This window comes from Pelobates fuscus, chromosome 3 (assembly GCF_036172605.1).
Source record: "Pelobates fuscus isolate aPelFus1 chromosome 3, aPelFus1.pri, whole genome shotgun sequence".
Lineage (NCBI taxonomy): Eukaryota > Metazoa > Chordata > Amphibia > Anura > Pelobatidae > Pelobates > Pelobates fuscus.
This window is the reverse complement of record NC_086319.1, coordinates 308,501,352-308,518,504: the sequence shown is the minus strand read 5'-3', so window position 1 is coordinate 308,518,504 and position 17,153 is coordinate 308,501,352.

The window sequence follows — 17,153 nt, the reverse complement described above, 5'->3', positions numbered from 1 at the left end:
CATAAAACATTTTGTTCAAGATAAGTTCCCTTTAAACAGTGATATGTAGAACAAGGAAATTTGACTGATCCGGCCATGGTTTCATAAAAATGCAATTTACTTAATTTCAAAACTGCTAAAATAAACATGTAATCAGTACATGTAGGAGGTTTATATTATTATTTTTTTTAAATCATAACATCTGGAAAAAGTTTTGTTTCTTGATTAGCATCTATAGTCTCTTCCTTTCATTCAGTGCAATTGCCAAGTGATTGCGGAATTAATGGTGCCTTAAGGTCCATCATTTTGCCCAACTACAGGAAAGCAGTGGGGTGGTAAGTGTTCTTACAGTTTGGAATAAAAGGAAATATTCCATTTGTATTAACATTCTGAAACAGCTGATTTCATGTGTTGCCAATAAAAAGACATAGTCCATGCTATCTACATAACTGTCATTCTGTACTGTTGACAGAGAGTTGATGTATTTTCCATTGGTAAACAGGTGGTAAAAATGAAAACAAGATGGTAACTTGATAAATTTTCCCAATCCTTTTCCTCCCACACCTCTTGGTTTGGCTCCATTTTCTCAGAACATCTGGTTTTCGTGGTTTGAAAAAAAAGTCACTGGAGAATTACATTTTGAAGCAGTCCATGCAAAAGCAAAGTCGGGCTCCAAAAAAAACATTTGGAAATAGAGATTTTTTTTTTTAAACTTTTGAAATCTGTACAATAACAACTCCGAACATGACATAGAAGAACGTATGTCTAGTATATGACCTTACACAATCCCCACTGGTTATGTGATGTTTTAAGGAAATGAAAGGTCAGGATTTCATTGACATCATTCAAATTATGAAAATCACCCACTTCAGTCATTACAATACTATTTTTATAACACATCGCAATTTGTCATATTTTCATTTTACAGTCGAGTAATGAAAATCCAATATTATTTATTAAATCGAGGTCAGACAGGGCAAGTAGACCATTCGCACTGACGTTTACCATTTCAAAATATTTTACTAGGAGGCAAAATAGGAATTGAAATCCATACTGGGTAGAAAGATAGAAATATTAACGAAGAACATGTCAGTTACAGTTATGTTTAACATACAGTTATATGTTTTTATAAATGCCTGGAGCTTTAGTTGAGGAGAATTTTAGGTTAAAAACAGAATTAAGGAATATATAGATATTGGCATATTGCAGGAAAGGGGTAAGGCCTATATTAAAATAAATGTGACCCTGGTGTGACATGTCTACAGATAGGTACAGTATACATAAATGCTTTACTTTGCCATTGGTTCCTGAAGATCCGTGGCATGTTCCTCATGCATTGCTTTGGCATCTCTACATATCCCTTCATCTACATGTGACACTATATACAGTGTATACAATTCATATTGCTCAGAGTAATTATCTTGTAAAGGCTTCTCATTGAACAGCATTGGGAAGACTGTGATTGGACAGCCACAGAAAGTCTGGGCAGGATTAGAAGGGAAGTCCTTACAAAGGCTTCACACAAGAGATCAACAGCTTTTGCACACTGTTTTTAAACTAATATATACTAAATAGATATTTTATTTATGTATTTGGGTACTAGACTGTCCTTTTAAACCTTGATAACATTTACTCCATAAAGATGGGCAAATAAATAATAAATAATAAAAAATTAATGACTACTGTTCAGGAGTAGGGGCTGCAATTTCTTAGAAAATGCCATGCAGAAACTCTTGTCAAAATTTGAAATATTACATTTAGTTTAATTCATTTTTCATTACACAAAAAATATTTAAAAAAGCAAAAACTGAGCTTAATACTGCCTTTAATTTCAACCTTTCGGAATGCTTTCATTTTTTGCTGTTTTAGGGAGAAATAACAAAAACCAGAATAGATATTGAAACCATCTCCAATAAGTTCATATTGGGTTCATTATATTCACATTTAAATCCAATGTATTCTCCTGAAATGGGACCAAGTACAATAACTGAACTTTAAAATTATTAAAATAAAAAAGATTAAATATATTTAGTATGAATTCCTTTAGGACTAGATGAAATGTACTGCTCTACTAAGAATCTAGCCATACATATGAGGAAAATTATAGATTTTGTACCCAGGCCAGAAGGAAAAAGAAGTGTTTATCTTATTATTTACTTATAAAATGCAAGAACTGAGATAAATTAAAACTAAATAAATTAAATAAATAAATTAAGTAGTCTAAATATATTTTGATTTTGTGCAGCATATGATACTGCCAGTATGCAAACTCATATGTGCACATTTTCTGATTATCTGGTACACAAACAAACAAAAAAAAAAGAATGTTGCATAGCTTTCCATTTTAAAGCCTTCATTTTATATTTTTTGGATAAGCTTTCTGTGGCAAAGATGCCTCTGCCACAAGCTCCTGGAGGAGCCTGCTGGCTAGCCTCCTGCCCAAAGACTATGGGCAATCTAAAAGACCTGATAAAAGACTTTGTTCTTGTGGTTCATGTGGTTTCCCTTTATGGTTCGACCGAACAAACCCACAAACTGCGGACCACCCGAATGCTTGTTAAACACCATTGACACATTAATAACAATTTACACCTCAGTGTTCTAAGTGTTCGTCTGGGTGGCTACCGTATGCCCGAACATGTGGTAGCGGCCATCTTGTTCGCACGAATGCAGGCAGCGGTGTCGTCGAGTGCATGGAACTAAAATCGGACACTCGACCTCGCTAACACCGCTGAACTTCCATCCCCGCCTGCTTTCGTTTCTTTAAATCCTGGAAGAGCACTGTTCGGTGGAATCGTTCGCATGTATTAGATAAACAAGCGCCACATTAGAACTATGGACTACGTTTGGTAGTTTATTTGTTTTTACACTCCCGAAATTGACTGACCGCTAACACTTTTCATATGGAACTATTTTGGGCAGGAGCCACGTGTGCGGTCAGTCAAAAGTTGACTTCCATGGAAAATCCGAACCACTGAATCGATCTGAGTGATTTTTGGATATGTTGTTCACTCAGATCTGGGCTATCTGAGGATATGATTCTTGTTGGGGTTCCATAGATTTTGGGGGTACTTTTGGGGTGTTTGAAAATTTTATATTTTTCTGAACCTGGAAATAATTGAGTTTGTACAGTTCCTGACTCAATTATCTCTCAGGCACAGGGGAGGAGATTGTGACATGTATAAATTCTGTGACTGTACTTCCATTAGACAGATGACTTCCCAGCATTAAGCCTTGGCTCATGTGTGGGGGGATATGTGATCATAATTACTGATATATTGCTATACTCTCTGGAGGAGACCACTGGGAGTTGGATACAGGACTCAGATCCAGGGTGGGAAAAGGCAGTGAGACCCCAGCCAAGCTGCGGCAGCTAAGGGGCTAAAAGTACTTATGGTAGCTCTGTGTTAACTAGGAAGTGCGTTTGGCGGAGGTACCCAGACAGGGTAGCAGGCGGTCCACCACACTTTCTTAATTATTTAATTTTTGGATAGTCTTTTTTAAAATTAAGATACATTTAATTTTTTTTTTTTAATGTATTGATATTTAAAATATATTACATATTTCTTGCTATTTTAATATTTTGGGGAAAAAAACACATTTTAAAAGTGTTTCCAAAAATATTAAATCATTTCAAAAACATATCCAAAAATATTAAATTGAGGCCTATATTTGGAAAGTTCCAACAATTAGTCCTTTGTCCTTCTTTGAATGACAGTCCAATGTTGATTGGTATGATATCCATGATATTGACTCTGTGGCTTTGGGATTTAGTCTTTTTCACCAATAGGAGAGCAGGAAAGAGAACAGATATAAACAAAAAGGAAGGAAATGTTAGAATATATTGATCCTTTCTGAAATATAATACACTGTATGATATCTCATATAAAAGATACTGCCACACTTTAAAAGTTATGTATTCAACTGGATATTGTTGTAAATTTGCCAGGAATTTGCAAATTTGAGACCAAAATATTTGATAATGAAAAACTTATTTTGAAAATAAATAAATAGCTAGCGATTTCCTGGTTAATTCACAACAATATATGATCTCTATGTGCCACGTGTAGGGTTTTTGTGTCAGATCCACACATTTTGCAGGAATATGAAATCTGAATGTTAGCAACTATCACAATCTATTAAAAATGTATTAAATATAATATTGATGACTTAAGAACCTACTACTGCCATCCATAGTAAAAGCGAGAGAGATATGTTCTATATTTTTTTCATATAATGGCATAAGCTTCACAGATAATCATGTTCTGAGTACATTTATACGTTTAGTAAAACTGGCAGTGAATTTGTACAATGTCTCCAGTGTTTTTGCAGTTTGGTGAAGATTTCATTGTTGCTACCCCTGTTTTCGGAAACTATGACATGTCATTGGCCACCTCTTGCCATCGCCGACTACAGAGTGAACAGACGTAAGACAAACAAAAATATTCCATTACTGCCCAGTGAAATGGGTTTAGTTTAAAGAATGCACAAATGGAAAGACTCCTTTGCTACGAATCCAGTGAGGACAAAATATTTCATAGATTAATAGAAATCCCTTTCAGCATCTCACACTACAAACAATATCACACAGACAAACCAAAGAGGGCATCAGTAGAACGTTAGACTTTCACTAGTCTATGATCCAAACACATATACATTCTAGACCCATGGAAACATTATGCTACATTTAAGAGATCCAGAAATGGGAGACATTTTAAAATGCGTGGGTATATGTAATGTAAATTAAAATCAAGCACGCTATTTGGTAGTCGTTAACAAATGGCCTTTAAATCTTTAACAAATTCTCACTACTAATTCTTACACAAACACCCCCTCAACATCCAGTACAACATTATTATGAGTTGAATTGAATAAATGAAATCCGTCTAATATAGCCCTGGTGTCCTATATGCTTTCCAAATCAAATCAAGTCGAACACAATTCGATTTTCAATTCACTACAAATTACTACTCTCTAGTAGGTGAGAGGTCATCAGCTTACACTTAGCTACCCAACACATTTAAAAACACTAGGAGGGCCTCTGTTTTTTAAATGCTTTAGTATAAAAATTTGTTTAAATTCAAGCCACCTTTTGTTTTTATTTAAGTTTTTTTTTCTTTTTTTTGCACTAATCCTTTTGGATTTGTGAAAATCTGTTAAGCACATTTGGTCTGTTCACTGCAGAGGCCTCCGGGGTATAACTAATTTGGACAGCAGCATGACAGCATTAATCACTCAGCCTATGACCTCTGTGTCTAGTTTACATATGTGTTGTTTCTGTCATGCAAAGAATGCCTGCACCTGAGAGGATTATTTTCTAACACTCCCTGAAAGTCCAAAGCAAATTTACGATGAGGCTAGGTCCTCTTCCAGGAAAAAGCCACAGTGTAGATAATTACAGAATTTATGAATGCATGGACATGTCAATGGTTACTAAATACATGAGTAAATTAAAGTAAAACCGGTGTACCAGCGTACTATTGCTATAATATTTTGGCTTGGTATTAAGACATTAGATTCTCAAGCTCTAAGCTGTTGGCATCGCGGGTAAACTGAATAGAACCTTCAGATTTAGATCATTATGTCATGATAGGCACTGTCAACACATTCAGAGCTATTAACTAAAGTGAAAGCTGTCAGAAATTCAAAATGATTGAACTTCAAAATTAAGATCAAAATGGCCAAAATGGAAGCATAGCTATTGTGGAGAATTTTTTCAGTTCATCTATTTTGCCCTTAAATTTGAAATTAATTTAGAATTTCCGACAATTCTTACTTTATTAAATACCACTGATAGATTTAAGTACCACATAGGCACAGTTATCTCTGAGATGTGATCTTTATGGCCGTATAGACATTATGGCATCCAAAATTATATACATTGTCTCTTCCAATAAGGACAAAGTAACAACTAAGACCTGATCTTTGTAGCAAGGTTATAATATCTCCACATATTTGATATATATATATTACTGCACATGCAAAATGATCTCAAATACTTGATCTGATTTTTTTTATTAAAGGATCACTATAGTGTCAGGAAAACAAAGCGGTTTTCCTGACACTATAGTTTCTTGAGGGTGCCCCACCCTCAGGGTCCCCCCACCCTCAGGGTCCCCCTCCTGTGGCGCTGAAGGGGTTGAAACCCCTTCAGCAGTTTACCTTAATCCAGCACTGGTCTCCCTTGGCGCTGGTGACCTCTCCTCCCCGTCCGACGTCAGCTCCCCCATCCGACGTCACTGGAGCCGAATGTGCATGCGCGGCAAGTGCCCCCGCGTGCTTTCAAAGTGTCCATAGGAAAGCATTTCTCAATGATTTCCTATGGACGCTCTGTGCGATGGAGGCGAAATTCGCCTCTCTGAAACTGTTATGTTTACATGTGAAGGGTTAAAACCTGAGGGACCTGGCACCCAGACCACTTCATTGAGCTGAAGTGGTCTGGGCGACTATAGTGTCCCTTTAAACAGTAAGAGCCCAATTATTCCAACTATTTTGCAGTAAAAACAGAGCAGTTATCATTTGCCCTTATACCCTTATGGTGTCATGCATGCTCTTGTGATGGGTCTTGTTAGACATCTTTGAAGCAGATTCTGAGCATGTCTCAGCAATCCCAGAGCATCATGGAGTACCAATACTGCTAGTAACCAGAATTGCTCCAAAGATAAATGTGTTTTAAACTCACATTTTCTGCATTACTCACCTCACTGAATGATTCAATAATGTTAGCTAAGGCAAGAAATTAGGAGATTGGCTTATAGGGGCAATGTAGGCCCTATAACCATTTCATCTCATTGAATTTGAGATTGTAAGTTGTATTGGTCTGTTCCTATTGTGCTGTCTTTCCCAATTGTGCAGCACTGCGGAATATGTTAGGGCTTTACAATGCAGTAATAAATAAATAAATTTAATTGATCATAGTGGTTGGAGTCTTTCCATTCAGTGTTACATCTTTTTCAAGCGGTTAACTCAGAATGAGGGTTTCTGACTACCCACAGTCCAGTTGTCTTGCACTGAAGGTATGGCTAAGGCATATATTACACACTTCCTTCTAGCCATACCAATTCATACCTGCAATGAGCAGCTGTGATGGGTGATGGGCTAACAGTCAGTTGATATTTTTAGCCAATCACAGCCACCTATTGCTGCTCAGGTTAATATTTCCTCATTAGTTCAAGCAGCACAGAAGGGAAGGGCTGCTGGAGACACTCGTTTCGCATAAAAAACATTGAACCGAAGGATGACACCAGGTGATTACAGATACTATAATCACTTCAATGAGATGAAACAGATAAAGATAACGAAAACAAAAATGGTTATCTACTTACTATACCAAATCCCTATGCATGTTCAAATAACTGGATGTTTTCAGCATCATTCCAGTGGTCATTAACATGCAAGCTCAACTGACCACTCAAGGCAAACCTCATAGGTGAGTCCTATACTAACAGTTCAGCTTGCTGCTTTCAACTAATGAGAAAGGAGTAGTTTCATGTAACCCTAAATATTTATGAACCCATATCAGGGAACACATGGGGTGGGCGGCAGCACTGTAACATGGCTGTGTAACACAGGAGCAAATACAAAAACACAAAATTAAGCCATGTACTCAAATTCCCACTGCTCCTCAGTAGCATCAATGGCTATAGTATATATAAGCCCCAAAACATATGGAAAAAAAAAACTAAAATACTAAAGCACATTTAAATAACAGGATGCAGAAACAGTGCTCACAGTGTCCTTTCAAGTCTGGACTGTAAAATAATTTGCACTGGACAATTATCATCTCTTATCCAAGTTTGCTTAAACTTTGCCATCAGTTACTTGCTTGTTTTTTCATACAGCAGAGTATCTACAAAGGGGTTATACAAAGGCACTAGTGATGTCCCGAATGGTTCGCTGGCGAATAGTTCCTGGCGAACAGAGAGTGTTCGCGTTCGCCACGGATGGCGAACATATGCGGTGTTCGGTCCGCCCCCTATTATTTTTAAAAAAAATTTTGGTGGTCTTTCAGCCAGATTTACTAATACTAAGTAAAAATTACTTAGTATTAGTAAATTGTGCCCCTACTCGCAATATCGCGAGTAGGGGCATGTCTATTAAACATTGAGCAGCCTGTGGCTGCTCACTGTTAAAAAAAAAAAAAAAAGGGTCCCCCCTCCCTGAGCGGGTGGGGGCCCTAAAGTAAAAAAAGGGGGGAGGACTTATTGTCCTGCCCCCTGGCCCCCACCCCTGAGCGGTGGGTGGGGGCCCTAAATACCAATAGGGGGGGGACCTATTGTCCTCCGCCCCGGCCCCCACCCCTGAGCGGTGGGTGGGGGCCCTTAATACCAATAGGGGGGGACCTATTGTCCTCCCCCCCGGCCCCCACCCCTGAGCGGTGGGTGGGGGCCCTAAATACCAATAGGGGGGACCTATTGTCATCCCCCCAGCCCCCACCCCTGAGCGGCGGGTGGGGGCCCTAAATACCAAGAGGGGGGGACCTATTGTCCTCCCACCCGTCCCCCACCCCTGAGCGGCGGGTGGGGGCCCTAAATACCAATAGGGGGGATGGACCTATTGTCCTCCCCCCGGCCCCCACCCCTGAGCGGGCTTAAGGGCTTAATCCACCAATCAGAGTGTTATGAGTCAAATTACACAGGGTGAGGGGGGTAGGTAGGGGGACCATTTTTTTGGGGGGGGAGGGGGTGACTAGGGGTTTGGGGACCCCTAGTCACCTGGGGGGGACTTTTTTTAGGGTCCCCACCCGCCGCTCAGGGGTGGGGGCCAGGGGAGGAGGACATTAGGTCCCCCCTATTGGTATTTAGGGCCCCCACCTGCCGCTCAGGGGTGGGGTCTGGGAGGGAGGACAATAGGTCCCCCCTATTAGTATTTAGGGCCCCCACCCGCCGCTCAGGGGTGGGGGCCGGGGGGAGGACAATAGGTCCCCCCCTATTGGTATTTAGGGCCCCCACCCGCCGCTCATGGGTGGGGGCCGGGGGGAGGACATTAGGTCCCCCTATTGGTATTTAGGGTCCCCATCCGCCGCTCAGGGGTGGGGGCCGGGGGGAGGACATTAGGTCCCCCTATTGGTATTTAGGGTCCCCATCCACCGCTCAGGGGTGGGGGCGGGGGGGAGGACATTAGGTCCCCCCTATTGGTATTTAGGGCCCCCACCCGCCGCTCAGGGGTGGGGGCCAGGGGGGAGGACATTAGGTGCCCACCCAATTTGTGTTTAGGGCCCCCACCCACCACTCAGGGGTGGGGGCCAGGGGGGAGGACATTAGGTCCCCCCCTTATTCTTGTTTAGGGCCCCCACCCACCGCTCAGGGCCCATCACTATTGTGGCTAGAAAGAGTCCCTGTGGGTTTTAAAATTCGCCTGCCTATTGAAGTCTATGGCGGTTCGCCGGGTTCGCCCGTTCGCGAACATTTGCGGAAGTTCGCGTTCGCCATTCGCGAACGGCAAATTTCATGTTAGCGACATCACTAAAAGGCACAAAAATAGTGTAATACTGTGTAAACACAAAAAGGTGCTAATGATTCAAGGTTGAACTCACAGATGTAGTTTGTATATAGAGAGCATCAAAATGTAGGTGATAAAGACTGTTCAAGATAATCCTCCAGACATTCAGAGATGCATGTAAAGATAAAAGATAGAGACCATGGTGCAGCACTTTTTTTTTTTTTAATTCTTTATTTTTGTGGGTATATGAGAATTCAACACGTAGTACATTATGTGCAAAATAAGAACAGAGATAAATAACATGTATGAAATACAGTTAAGCTAGTCATCACATAACAGTTATATTTGCACAGAAGCTTTGCCACCCGTTTTTTTTAATAAGTAAAGTCCTGCATTGTTCCCTCATGCTAGCAACCTTTAGGACGTGCGGCTTCTCTGAGGGGCTAGTAGATAGCGTTATGTGCTCTGCATAGGAATGTTGGGGCTATAAGCTCAGCTTGGCACTAGTACTATTAAGTGAGGGAGCGTGTGTAGTATGGCCATTGGCCATTGATTGGAGTGGTGCAGGCCCTCACATGTCTCCCATTATGAAGCCTGTAAGTAGCGTTTTGGGGCACTGCATTCGCTTTGTGTTAGGGGGGGGGGATAAGACTGCTTGGCCAGAGTCAGTGGGTGTCTGCCTACGGAGCCAGAATATTAAATATGTCTGATGCCCTGAAGCCTTCATGAACTTAAAGAAAGAACAGTAAACCTTTAATGCCTTAGTAAACGTAAGAAAATAAAAGACGGAGAGTGAAGAAACCAAGAGCCAAAAGGCAGCTGTTTGTAAGGTGAGTAGCTAAACTTTGTGAGTGTAGCATATGAAAAGTGTCCAAGAGATAGTCCTGTAGTCGGGGACCTATTGGACATTTCACAGGTGCCCTTGCCTGTGCGGTCGCTTGTTTCATGTTAAAGGGTCCGTCATCCCCTGTACAGTTCCTCTGGGCACAAAGGGAGTTATTGCATCGACGTTCCATGATGGGTTGGCCCTTGTTGCTGCTGCAGGAAGCGAGAGTCCCAGTGACTGGAGAAACTTAGGCGCCTCAGAGACATGTGTCAGGTGAGCCGTCTTACCAGCATGTTCTACGGTCAAACGATGGGGGCCCCATTTATAGGGGATAGAGTTCTCGCTTAATAGCAAGGTGATGTGGCGGAGAGATCTGCGCCAGGTGAGAGTGTGCCTTGAAAGGTCCCTGTAGATGGTCAGACTTGCTCCCTCAAACATGATGGTAGGAGAGCCTCTTGCGGCTCCCATGAGGGCCCCCTGATCAGAGTCCCGTACAAATTTAAGCAGCACATCTCTTGGTGCTTCCTGGGGCGCTTTGAGTGCCTTGGGGAGGCGAAAGCAGGTGTCAATTCCTACCTGCTTCGCTTGTTTGGGAGTTAGTAAGGTTGCCACAAGCCTCCTGCAGTAGTGTGGTAATTCCAGGTTTCCTGCCGATTCAGGCACTCCCCGGATTCACAGGTTTCGGGCTCTAGTTTTGTCCTCCATTCCCGCTAATTGAGTCGTTAGTGCTGTGTATTGCTTTTGTATCAGTTCCAGAGCAGCGTTTGTCGCCACCTGTGCTACTTTTGTGCCCCCAAGGGACTCCTCTACAGAGATCACCCGGCTGGAAAGCATGGAGATTTCCCCTCGGATAAGTGCCATGTCGGCGTCAAACATTGCCTTGATATCCAGTGTCAGTGCCTTAATGTCGGCTTTCGTAGCAGGTGCTGCGTCGCCTAGTGCTTTAGGCTGCTGGGGAGCAACATGTACCTTGCTGGCAGCGTGGGAGGAATCTAGTTCACTGTCGTCGTCCGATGACTGTGAGTAGTAGGCCTCTATCGGCGCCATCTTGCCGGGCACTTGCTGCTGTGTTGGGCGCATAAAAGTGCCTATATCCCTGGATCCCGAGCCAGGATCTGCTCTGTTCTTCTTTGATTTCTTCCCCATCATGTAGGGCGTCTAGGGGATCTGTTTGCCGGGTCTCAAGGGTGGTTTTTGTCGCTTGAAAAGTCCGTTTTGGGTTCTCACGCTCGGAGCTGTGGTGAGATGCGACTTTCTCGTTCAGGCGCTGGCTCCGCCCCCCCGGTACAGCACTTTTAAATATAAAATACACTGCTTTATTGTATACACTTACAAGATATGTGTAGATAAAAAGCCCATCAATAACATCATAGTTCTGGGAACTGGATACAATCATCCTTGAGTCCTTCACCAGACTGATGGAAGTTGGGAATAAAAAATAGTAAATAAAGATTGGAAATCTAAACAAAAAAAAAATGTGCAGCACCTATGGATCTGCCCTACATGTTTCGTCTCAATTCAGAGACTTCCTCAGGGTAAATGCAATGTGATCTCCATACAAACACACCATATTTAAACCCACAATATTCCGTTCCGGGGCTCCAATGGCCAATCAGGACGTGACCACCCATCTGTCCACAATTGTTCAATTTGCGCCGAAAGAGTTCTACCTGGAACGCATATGCGTTCCAACGTGAGTTAATTTCCCTTTTTCCTTTTCCGGCACTATGGTGTCATCCCAAAGTAAGAGTTCTTTAACCTTTTCAGATTTTTTCTTTTCAAGAGAAAGATGGCTCTTTGTATAAATGTCCATGATACACTCAAAAATAATAAGAAAAATATGTAAACATCAAAAATCATAAATATAATTTATAATTGGTTTCTGGTGTGTGTAAGTATATTTAAAAGCAGCAAAATTTTGCCTTGTCTGAACTGAATTATGATGTCATCTGTAAAGTCTTTAATACAAGTTTAAAAGAAAACTGAGCATGCAAAAAGTTATTGGTGAGTTTATTTTTTGTATTCATTGAAAACTGACAGTTCCCTTTTAATAATAGATCATGTGCTCTAGTTGTCTGCAAACCATTCCTGCTCATGGATCATCCACAGGTTTAAGACAGATTGCAAGTCAAAACAAAATGCTGCATCACATGTCTGCTAATTTAGCAATGGGTCTGGTAATCTGTATTCCATACTGCCACACAACAGAAAGGAAATCGCCACATGGTCAGCACCTGAGAAAGACCTTTAATCTGGGAAGCATGGCTGTAGTCACAGGTCAAAGAGAAAGTGAAGATCCGTCAGGACTTTCTGACAGTATAAAGCAAGGGGTTGGGGGAAAGTAAGTTCAGATTGTAGGCCTATCACCATCTTTTTTATTTATGATAATTTACTGTAAAAGACTGATATTAATGGATGGGCAGCTGTAGTTGTTTTGTGTAAAATTTATTCGGTCAGTTTTATTCACTAAACTCAGAACTGTTGTAATCTGAAATCAGAATTCTAACATTAAGACGTAATTATCCGAGCTGTGTCTAGAAATGATTTGGATATATTTAGAGAACCGCTCTTTCGCCTAAAGTTTGGTATTCCGATTACAGTTTTGTACCATTCGTAGTTTAGTGAATAAACATCATGGTTGTGAACGAAGTTAATATCTTCTTTATGGTTACATTTACTCTATCCTATGGGTTCTAACCTATGATAGCATTAGACAATAGTCAGAAGAATGAGCAAGCTATACATATATACTTATGGCAAGACCCATGTTTTCAGAGAAAGCCCAATTTATTTTAACATAGTGTGTTTTCTAATTTTACTGTTTATGCAACTTGGAAGTTTTCCAAGCTATTATTTTTAGGGATATTTTAAACAATTTAACTAATCATGGTGTAGAGAAAAATCAATACAAACACAAAATGCAGTAGCTGCTGAAATGAGTTACACTCAGAAACCACACCAAAAATCCATGACATTTGCTATCATGACTCATAAGATGGCTAATGAGCATAACTCAGCATAGTTGGCTGAAGATGCCAGGATATGATGTCACATTCTGGTACCGACTTCCACATGAGCACTTCAGCAGCCCCATAGGTGTTAGAACCATGATTATAACAGGTCTTGCACATGCATCATTGGCTAACTGCCAGGCCAGCACCCAGGATGTCTCTGTGTGGGATCTTTTCCTGCCCAATGGGTAGCCATGGGTTAGTTCATCCTAGGGAGTGTCCACTTAGAACCCTGGAGGCACGTTTGTTGGGGCCAGTGACAGTCCTATAGCATAGTCCTGAGTGTGTGAGGTGGATCTTACATGCACACCGTTGTGTTCTGCACTAGCAGGAGTTTTATAGTAAGAACTTATTCTCGATCTACCCAATCAAGGAAAGTAAAACACTTGGTGCATGTGACTGATCGGGCTCAGAAGTGATATTCTATATTATTTGAAAAGAATCTCATTTTTAAACCCAAATCATCACCTGAGTCCCTTTGTTTATTAGTTATGTTATAGAGATTCACTAAGGCCACTGAAGCTAGGTCTACATAGAGGATGATATAGGTTTGATGACATCAGACTACTCCTGCATAACTACATAATACTTCTCTGTTCTGTATTCATCTTGACAAGAATTTTTAGATGAATTCACAGTGAACACTTACTGCTGTAACATCGAAGGAAACTAATTTGTGCAAATATATAGAGTTAGGTTCTTTATGGAATGTGCTATTTCTTTAATATCTATTAATTCTTCATTTCTCTAACCTAACATCAGAAACTAGATTGACACATTTTCTGACCTGAAGTTAAACAGTATCTGCCATCACCAGCTCTTATAAATTCTACTGTATAACCTATGACTCCAGCTTACTTCAAAATAACTGCTTGTGCCTCTTGCTGTGAGAACAGTGACTGGCAGCTGTGCATATCCTTACCTTTTATACATAGTATTTTCTTTAAGTGCTACTTCCTTCCAGCTGATTACTGACTTGCGGAATACAAACTTTAGATCTCATGCTCCATAGCTATATATAGCAAAATGTATGTAGAAAATTACCTGCCAATTTAAGTATGGAAGTAGCAGCATACAGTTCTCTTACAGACCAGCATGACTGCAGTAAATCCCTCTAAAAAGGATCCTTATGCACACAGATAATTATAATTACTTGGGTTTATGCTAATGAACCAGGCTATAAGCAGCTCCATTTATATCATCATCATTTTGCAATCAATCCTCATTGGAATTACAAATTATACTTCTATTGAATATTTTTTTTCATACAAATGTGTTAGTTAAATGGAAACTATCAACTTGTGAAAAGAGCATTTTGTAACACCAGGAAATGTAATTTAAAACATCCTATGACTTGATAGAAATTGACTTATTTATCTAAATTATATTTTTTAGCAGACTGTTGGGGCATTTTACGTGTACACACCTTCCTGCTGCAGATTAATTGGAAACAAAATTAATTTACAATCCTTTTATTTATTTAAGTATCTATTTATTTTTTACCTTTGAATGTTTCATTAAGGCAGAAATTCAACCTGTGGTTTGGAGAGCTAGGTGATAATTTGGAAGTTCCAGCAAATGAAAATTAAATAAAAAGTGTATCCAGCCCTCTATCTAAAAAGAAAGTGGCGATCAGAGTCAAACAGTTTAGGTCATCTCTGTCATATGAGAGCTAAATTCCTTTTGATTGGGACGCAGCAAATCGAAGATGTTGGATCCCATTGTGACAAACTCCCCTCTCCAAGTGAGTTTGCCACGAGTTCCTGGAGGAGCTTGCTTGCCAGCCTCCTGCCAACAGACTATGGGCCCTGCAGGGAAACCTGTAAAAGACTACCAAACTTGACTGATTTCATGGAACTGATTTAGGCATAGGACCATGTGCACGGTCGGTCAAAATTATGACTTCCATGAAAATCCTGAACCCCTGAACTGATCTGGGTGATTTTTGGATATGTTGGTCACCCAGATCGGGGCTATCATGGATGTAACTTTTGTGGGGGTTTAATGTATGTTTAGGGTACTTTTGGGGTGTTTGGGAAAAAGTATGTTTTTCTGTGCTTGGAGATATGTGGATTAGATTAGCACAGTTCCTGATCCAATTATCTCCCAGGTACAGAGGAGGGATTATCTTATTATGTATGGGAGTGTCCTGGATCTCAGAGCCAATGTGATTATGTAGTTGTTTATACTGTGGTTTACTCTCAGGTCCAGGGGGGAGTGCCCCTTGCATGGAGACTTGCATATAAGGCCATTTGTGGCTGCCATTAAACGAGTTCCTGCCTACCCTCAACATAGAGTCTCATCTCATGTGTTGGGGGAATAGCTGTATCTGCTCTGGGGATTGCTATATCACTATACTCCTTTGGGTTATAATCACTTGCTCTTGTAAGAGCAGCCTGCTCTGCTCTCTGGCTTAGAAGATGTCTACCCACTGGAAGCTGGATCCTGGTCTTGGTTCCAGGGTGGGTGGAGGACAGCGAGACCCCAACCAAGCTGTAATGCTGGAAGTGGTGACAACGGTGCTGATGGTCTCTGGTGCGGTGCTTGTGGTACTCGGTGAGCACTAGGAAACAGCGATTGGTGGAGGCACCCAGTCAGGGTGCCAGGCGGTCTGCCACACCCATGTGTGTCACGATGACACATTATCCAGCACATTGCCTTTTCAGGTGGCAATAGGATGGTTGTTCAGAGTAGACACTATCTGTTGTAGTAATTATGTGCCAGGAGTGTCCTCATGTTTTCCCATTGTAAGTAAATCAGACCATTTACAAATGTTTTGTCAACTTACCGGATTCACCGGGCACCCCGTTCATTGAGAACCAGCTCTCTGCTGTGAGATAGCTCAATGCAAGGTGGATGAGAGTGATTGGCTGATACTATCAGCTAAAGGGTCCTAGGTAGAAATCAGCAGAGATAATTGAAGTGTATCGTAGGCTCTTACAGCTTTTCAGGAGGCTGAGACTAGAGCCAATGTATGTTGTCAAACTATTTGCAAATTGTGTGACTACTTTCCCTTGGAGGGCACTAGGATACTTTTGCAACCATAACCACCACAACACACTTTAAATGATTCTTTAAGGTTAGTGATCCATTGCTGATCTAAAAAAAATCAATGCTGGCAAGCTGAGCATGATGTTGGTCAGCAGTGGTCTCCTCGAGCTTTGTCCATACACTACAGACTCACAGATACCTCCACTTCAGCTTTTCTGTAATACATCCAGAAATATCCTCTCAAAGTTCAGAGAAGTCACCCAAGTGGTGTGAATTCAAGTCATCTTAAAGAACCTAAGGAGTGCCTGCTGGAATAGGTAAGTGTCAAGGGTTCTTGATGTGTTGCCAATTGGGGTTACATCTTCAACCAGGGACAAAGCATCTACGGATAGGGAAAAGTCCTTGAGAGATCGTGGTTTATTGAGCCCTTGGTCTCATTGTGAGCTTCCCGGAGATTGACAATATCTAAGCTGTTTAGGTGCTTGCGGGCTGCATTCTGCCATGGCAAGTCAATGTACAGTAACTGCCTTTTTTAAAAAGCATATAGGCTGGTGAGATAGCTCAGTGGGCTAATGCATGATCAGTAGAATCTGTTCTAACCCTTGGGTTGCATAAAATGAGTACTATTAAATTGGGTAAAAGTAAAAGCCCTGGATGTTGGGCTAAACGATCACTATGTGTCAGGAACACACCTATGGTGGTAAAACCATCATCTAGCCCCCCTGGGCCTCTCATGCCTCCATAAATATTGCAAAATCTTACTGTATTCAAGCCTGAAGCTGTAACTGCTGTTTTCGTCATCAGAATTGGTAGTCTGATCCAATCACAATGCTTCCCCATAGGATTGGCTAAGACTGACAAATAGCCAGCATGATTCAAACACAGCCCTGGCCAATCAGCATCAC